Consider the following 8,229-nt stretch of genomic DNA (forward strand, 5'->3'; position numbering starts at 1 on the left):
ACCAAACGTTGGAGGTGGTCATTTCTTCATGCGCAGTGAATAACTCGGCACTCTAAAGCACCCGAGAGCGTTTTTTTCGATGCCAACCTAACCAGAGTGACGGGAGCGGCACAATTCAGAAAAAGTGCTCAGCTCGCCGAGAAAATGCGATTTAAGCAATAAAATTAAAAATGCTTATAAAACATAAACCAAACGTTGGAGGTGGTCATTTCTTCATGCGCAGTGATAAACTCGGCACTCTAAAGCACCCGAGAGCGTTTTTTTCGATGCCAACCTAACCAGAGTGACGGGAGCGGCACAATTCAGAAAAAGTGCTCAGCTCGCCGAGAAAATGCGATATAAGCAATAAAATTAAAAATGCTTATAAAACATAAACCAAACGTTGGAGGTGGTCATTTCTTAATGCGCAGTAATAAACTCGGCACTCTAAAGCACCCGAGAGCGTTTTTTTCGATGCCAACCTAACCAGAGTGACGGGAGCGGCACAATTCAGAAAAAGTGCTCAGCTCGCCGAGAAAATGCGATATAAGCAATAAAATTAAAAATGCTTATAAAACATAAACCAAACGTTGGAGGTGGTCATTTCTTCATGCGCAGTGATAAACTCGGCACTCTAAAGCACCCGGGAGCGTTTTTTTCGATGCCAACCTAACCAGAGTGACGGGAGCGGCACAATTCAGAAAAAGTGCTCAGCTCGCCGAGAAAATGCGATTTAAGCAATAAAATTAAAAATGCTTATTAAATATAAACCAAACGTTGGAGGTGGTCATTTCTTCATGCGCAGTGATAAACTCGGCACTCTAAAGCACCCGAGAGCGTTTTTTTTTCGATGCCAACCTAACCAGAGTGACGGGAGCGGCACAATTCAGAAAAAGTGCTCAGCTCGCCGAGAAAATGCGATTTAAGCAATAAAATTAAAAATGCTTATAAAACATAAACCAAACGTTGGAGGTGGTCATTTCTTCATGCGCAGTGAATAACTCGGCACTCTAAAGCACCCGAGAGCGTTTTTTTCGATGCCAACCTAACCAGAGTGACGGGAGCGGCACAATTCAGAAAAAGTGCTCAGCTCGCCGAGAAAATGCGATTTAAGCAATAAAATTAAAAATGCTTATAAAACATAAACCAAACGTTGGAGGTGGTCATTTCTTCATGCGCAGTGATAAACTCGGCACTCTAAAGCACCCGAGAGCGTTTTTTTCGATGCCAACCTAACCAGAGTGACGGGAGCGGCACAATTCAGAAAAAGTGCTCAGCTCGCCGAGAAAATGCGATATAAGCAATAAAATTAAAAATGCTTATAAAACATAAACCAAACGTTGGAGGTGGTCATTTCTTAATGCGCAGTAATAAACTCGGCACTCTAAAGCACCCGAGAGCGTTTTTTTCGATGCCAACCTAACCAGAGTGACGGGAGCGGCACAATTCAGAAAAAGTGCTCAGCTCGCCGAGAAAATGCGATTTAAGCAATAAAATTAAAAATGCTTATAAAACATAAACCAAACGTTGGAGGTGGTCATTTCTTCATGCGCAGTGATAAACTCGGCACTCTAAAGCACCCGGGAGCGTTTTTTTCGATGCCAACCTAACCAGAGTGACGGGAGCGGCACAATTCAGAAAAAGTGCTCAGCTCGCCGAGAAAATGCGATTTAAGCAATAAAATTAAAAATGCTTATTAAATATAAACCAAACGTTGGAGGTGGTCATTTCTTCATGCGCAGTGATAAACTCGGCACTCTAAAGCACCCGAGAGCGTTTTTTTTCGATGCCAACCTAACCAGAGTGACGGGAGCGGCACAATTCAGAAAAAGTGCTCAGCTCGCCGAGAAAATGCGATTTAAGCAATAAAATTAAAAATGCTTATAAAACATAAACCAAACGTTGGAGGTGGTCATTTCTTCATGCGCAGTGAATAACTCGGCACTCTAAAGCACCCGAGAGCGTTTTTTTCGATGCCAACCTAACCAGAGTGACGGGAGCGGCACAATTCAGAAAAAGTGCTCAGCTCGCCGAGAAAATGCGATTTAAGCAATAAAATTAAAAATGCTTATAAAACATAAACCAAACGTTGGAGGTGGTCATTTCTTCATGCGCAGTGATAAACTCGGCACTCTAAAGCACCCGAGAGCGTTTTTTTCGATGCCAACCTAACCAGAGTGACGGGAGCGGCACAATTCAGAAAAAGTGCTCAGCTCGCCGAGAAAATGCGATTTAAGCAATAAAATTAAAAATGCTTATAAAACATAAACCAAACGTTGGAGGTGGTCTTTTCTTCATGCGCAGTGAATAACTCGGCACTACCCGAGAGCGTTTTTTTCGATGCCAACCTAACCAGAGTGACGGGAGCGGCACAATTCAGAAAAAGCGCTCAGCTCGCCGAGAAAATGCGATTTAAGCAATAAAATTAAAAATGCTTATAAAACATAAACCAAAAGGTGGTCATTTCTTCATGCGCAGTGAATAACTCGGCACTCTAAAGCACCCGAGAGCGTTTTTTTCGATGCCAACCTAACCAGAGTGACGGGAGCGGCACAATTCAGAAAAAGTGCTCAGCTCGCCGAGAAAATGCGATTTAAGCAATACAATTAAAAATGCTTAACCAAACGTTGGAGGTGGTCATTTCTTCATGCGCAGTGATAAACTCGGCACTCTAAAGCACCCGAGAGCGTTTTTTTCGATGCCAACCTAACCAGAGTGACGGGAGCGGCACAATTCAGAAAAAGTGCTCAGCTCGCCGAGAAAATGCGATTTAAGCAATAAAATTAAAAATGCTTATTAAACATAAACCAAACGTTGGAGGTGGTCATTTCTTCATGCGCAGTGAATAACTCGGCACTCTAAAGCACCCGAGAGCGTTTTTTTCGATGCCAACCTAACCAGAGTGACGGGAGCAGCACAATTCAGAAAAAGCGCTCAGCTCGCCGAGAAAATGCGATTTAAGCAATAAAATTAAAAATGCTTATAAAACATAAACCAAACGTTGGAGGTGGCCATTTCTTCATGCGCAGTGATAAACTCGGCACTCTAAAGCACCCGAGAGCGTTTTTTTCGATGCCAACCTAACCAGAGTGACGGGAGCGGCACAATTCAGAAAAAGCGCTCAGCTCGCCGAGAAAATGCGATTTAAGCAATAAAATTAAAAATGCTTATAAAACATAAACCAAACGTTGGAGGTGGTCATTTCTTCATGCGCAGTGAATAACTCGGCACTCTAAAGCACCCGAGAGCGTTTTTTTCGATGCCAACCTAACCAGAGTGACAGGAGCGGCACAATTCAGAAAAAGTGCTCAGCTCGCCGAGAAAATGCGATTTAAGCAATAAAATTAAAAATGCTTATAAAACATAAACCAAACGTTGGAGGTGGTCATTTCTTCATGCGCAGTGAATAACTCGGCACTCTAAAGCACCCGAGAGCGTTTTTTTCGATGCCAACCTAACCAGAGTGACGGGAGCGGCACAATTCAGAAAAAGTGCTCAGCTCGCCGAGAAAATGCGATTTAAGCAATAAAATTAAAAATGCTTATAAAACATAAACCAAACGTTGGAGGTGGTCATTTCTTAATGCGCAGTAATAAACTCGGTACTCTAAAGCACCCGAGAGCGTTTTTTTCGATGCCAACCTAACCAGAGTGACGGGAGCGGCACAATTCAGAAAAAGTGCTCAGCTCGCCGAGAAAATGCGATTTAAGCAATAAAATTAAAAATGCTTATTAAACATAAACCAAACGTTGGAGGTGGTCATTTCTTCATGCGCAGTGAATAACTCGGCACTCTAAAGCACCCGAGAGCGTTTTTTTCGATGCCAACCTAACCAGAGTGACAGGAGCGGCACAATTCTGAAAAAGTGCTCAGCTCGCCGAGAAAATGCGATTTAAGCAATAAAATTAAAAATGCTTATAAAACATAAACCAAACGTTGGAGGTGGTCATTTCTTCATGCGCAGTGAATAACTCGGCACTCTAAAGCACCCGAGAGCGTTTTTTTCGATGCCAACCTAACCAGAGTGACGGGAGCGGCACAATTCAGAAAAAGTGCTCAGCTCGCCGAGAAAATGCGATTTAAGCAATAAAATTAAAAATGCTTATAAAACATAAACCAAACGTTGGAGGTGGTCATTTCTTAATGCGCAGTAATAAACTCGGTACTCTAAAGCACCCGAGAGCGTTTTTTTCGATGCCAACCTAACCAGAGTGACGGGAGCGGCACAATTCAGAAAAAGTGCTCAGCTCGCCGAGAAAATGCGATTTAAGCAATAAAATTAAAAATGCTTATAAAACATAAACCAAACGTTGGAGGTGGTCATTTCTTCATGCGCAGTGATAAACTCGGCACTCTAAAGCACCCGAGAGCGTTTTTTTCGATGCCAACCTAACCAGAGTGACGGGAGCGGCACAATTCAGAAAAAGCGCTCAGCTCGCCGAGAAAATGCGATTTAAGCAATAAAATTAAAAATGCTTATAAAACATAAACCAAACGTTGGAAGTGGTCATTTCTTCATGCGCAGTGAATAACTCGGCACTCTAAAGCACCCGAGAGCGTTTTTTTCGATGCCAACCTAACCAGAGTCACGGGAGCGGCACAATTCAGAAAAAGTGCTCAGCTCGCCGAGAAAATGCGATTTAAGCAATAAAATTAAAAATGCTTATAAAACATAAACCAAACGTTGGAGGTGGTCATTTCTTCATGCGCAGTGAATAACTCGGCACTCTAAAGCACCCGAGAGCGTTTTTTTCGATGCCAACCTAACCAGAGTGACGGGAGCGGCACAATTCAGAAAAAGTGCTCAGCTCGCCGAGAAAATGCGATTTAAGCAATAAAATTAAAAATGCTTATAAAACATAAACCAAACGTTGGAGGTGGTCATTTCTTAATGCGCAGTAATAAACTCGGTACTCTAAAGCACCCGAGAGCGTTTTTTTCGATGCCAACCTAACCAGAGTGACGGGAGCGGCACAATTCAGAAAAAGTGCTCAGCTCGCCGAGAAAATGCGATTCAAGCAATAAAATTAAAAATGCTTGTAAAACATAAACCAAACGTTGGAGGTGGTCATTTCTTCATGCGCAGTGATAAACTCGGCACTCTAAAGCACCCGAGAGCGTTTTTTTCGATGCCAACCTAACCAGAGTGACGGGAGCGGCACAATTCAGAAAAAGTGCTCAGCTCGCCGAGAAAATGCGATTTAAGCAATAAAATTAAAAATGCTTATTAAACATAAACCAAACGTTGGAGGTGGTCATTTCTTCATGCGCAGTGAATAACTCGGCACTCTAAAGCACCCGAGAGCGTTTTTTTCGATGCCAACCTAACCAGAGTGACGGGAGCAGCACAATTCAGAAAAAGCGCTCAGCTCGCCGAGAAAATGCGATTTAAGCAATAAAATTAAAAATGCTTATAAAACATAAACCAAACGTTGGAGGTGGCCATTTCTTCATGCGCAGTGATAAACTCGGCACTCTAAAGCACCCGAGAGCGTTTTTTTCGATGCCAACCTAACCAGAGTGACGGGAGCGGCACAATTCAGAAAAAGCGCTCAGCTCGCCGAGAAAATGCGATTTAAGCAATAAAATTAAAAATGCTTATAAAACATAAACCAAACGTTGGAGGTGGTCATTTCTTCATGCGCAGTGAATAACTCGGCACTCTAAAGCACCCGAGAGCGTTTTTTTCGATGCCAACCTAACCAGAGTGACAGGAGCGGCACAATTCAGAAAAAGTGCTCAGCTCGCCGAGAAAATGCGATTTAAGCAATAAAATTAAAAATGCTTATAAAACATAAACCAAACGTTGGAGGTGGTCATTTCTTCATGCGCAGTGAATAACTCGGCACTCTAAAGCACCCGAGAGCGTTTTTTTCGATGCCAACCTAACCAGAGTGACGGGAGCGGCACAATTCAGAAAAAGTGCTCAGCTCGCCGAGAAAATGCGATTTAAGCAATAAAATTAAAAATGCTTATAAAACATAAACCAAACGTTGGAGGTGGTCATTTCTTAATGCGCAGTAATAAACTCGGTACTCTAAAGCACCCGAGAGCGTTTTTTTCGATGCCAACCTAACCAGAGTGACGGGAGCGGCACAATTCAGAAAAAGTGCTCAGCTCGCCGAGAAAATGCGATTTAAGCAATAAAATTAAAAATGCTTATTAAACATAAACCAAACGTTGGAGGTGGTCATTTCTTCATGCGCAGTGAATAACTCGGCACTCTAAAGCACCCGAGAGCGTTTTTTTCGATGCCAACCTAACCAGAGTGACAGGAGCGGCACAATTCTGAAAAAGTGCTCAGCTCGCCGAGAAAATGCGATTTAAGCAATAAAATTAAAAATGCTTATAAAACATAAACCAAACGTTGGAGGTGGTCATTTCTTCATGCGCAGTGAATAACTCGGCACTCTAAAGCACCCGAGAGCGTTTTTTTCGATGCCAACCTAACCAGAGTGACGGGAGCGGCACAATTCAGAAAAAGTGCTCAGCTCGCCGAGAAAATGCGATTTAAGCAATAAAATTAAAAATGCTTATAAAACATAAACCAAACGTTGGAGGTGGTCATTTCTTAATGCGCAGTAATAAACTCGGTACTCTAAAGCACCCGAGAGCGTTTTTTTCGATGCCAACCTAACCAGAGTGACGGGAGCGGCACAATTCAGAAAAAGTGCTCAGCTCGCCGAGAAAATGCGATTTAAGCAATAAAATTAAAAATGCTTATAAAACATAAACCAAACGTTGGAGGTGGTCATTTCTTCATGCGCAGTGATAAACTCGGCACTCTAAAGCACCCGAGAGCGTTTTTTTCGATGCCAACCTAACCAGAGTGACGGGAGCGGCACAATTCAGAAAAAGCGCTCAGCTCGCCGAGAAAATGCGATTTAAGCAATAAAATTAAAAATGCTTATAAAACATAAACCAAACGTTGGAAGTGGTCATTTCTTCATGCGCAGTGAATAACTCGGCACTCTAAAGCACCCGAGAGCGTTTTTTTCGATGCCAACCTAACCAGAGTCACGGGAGCGGCACAATTCAGAAAAAGTGCTCAGCTCGCCGAGAAAATGCGATTTAAGCAATAAAATTAAAAATGCTTATAAAACATAAACCAAACGTTGGAGGTGGTCATTTCTTCATGCGCAGTGAATAACTCGGCACTCTAAAGCACCCGAGAGCGTTTTTTTCGATGCCAACCTAACCAGAGTGACGGGAGCGGCACAATTCAGAAAAAGTGCTCAGCTCGCCGAGAAAATGCGATTTAAGCAATAAAATTAAAAATGCTTATAAAACATAAACCAAACGTTGGAGGTGGTCATTTCTTAATGCGCAGTAATAAACTCGGTACTCTAAAGCACCCGAGAGCGTTTTTTTCGATGCCAACCTAACCAGAGTGACGGGAGCGGCACAATTCAGAAAAAGTGCTCAGCTCGCCGAGAAAATGCGATTCAAGCAATAAAATTAAAAATGCTTGTAAAACATAAACCAAACGTTGGAGGTGGTCATTTCTTCATGCGCAGTGATAAACTCGGCACTCTAAAGCACCCGAGAGCGTTTTTTTCGATGCCAACCTAACCAGAGTGACGGGAGCGGCACAATTCAGAAAAAGTGCTCAGCTCGCCGAGAAAATGCGATTTAAGCAATAAAATTAAAAATGCTTATAAAACATAAACCAAACGTTGGAGGTGGTGATTTCTTCATGCGCGGTGATAAACTCGGCACTCTAAAGCACCCGAGAGCGTTTTTTTCGATGCCAACCTAACCAGAGTGACGGGAGCGGCACAATTCAGAAAAAGCGCTCAGCTCGCCGAGAAAATGCGATTTAAGCAGTAAAATTAAAAATGCTTATAAAACATAAACCAAACGTTGGAGGTGGTCATTTCTTCATGCGCAGTGAATAACTCGGCACTCTAAAGCACCCGAGAGCGTTTTTTTCAATGCCAACCTACCAGAGTGACGGGAGCGGCACAATTCAGAAAAAGTGCTCAGCTCGCCGAGAAAATGCGATTTAAGCAATAAAATTAAAAATGCTTATAAAACATAAACCAAACGTTGGAGGTGGTCATTTCTTCATGCGCAGTGATAAACTCGGCACTCTAAAGCACCCGAGAGCGTTTTTTTCGATGCCAACCTAACCAGAGTGACGGGAGCGGCACAATTCAGAAAAAGTGCTCAGCTCGCCGAGAAAATGCGATTTAAGCAATAAAATTAAAAATGCTTATAAAACATAAACCAAACGTTGGAGGTGGTAAT

This window comes from Syngnathus typhle, unplaced genomic scaffold, assembly GCF_033458585.1.
Source record: "Syngnathus typhle isolate RoL2023-S1 ecotype Sweden unplaced genomic scaffold, RoL_Styp_1.0 HiC_scaffold_26, whole genome shotgun sequence".
Classification (NCBI taxonomy): domain Eukaryota; kingdom Metazoa; phylum Chordata; class Actinopteri; order Syngnathiformes; family Syngnathidae; genus Syngnathus; species Syngnathus typhle.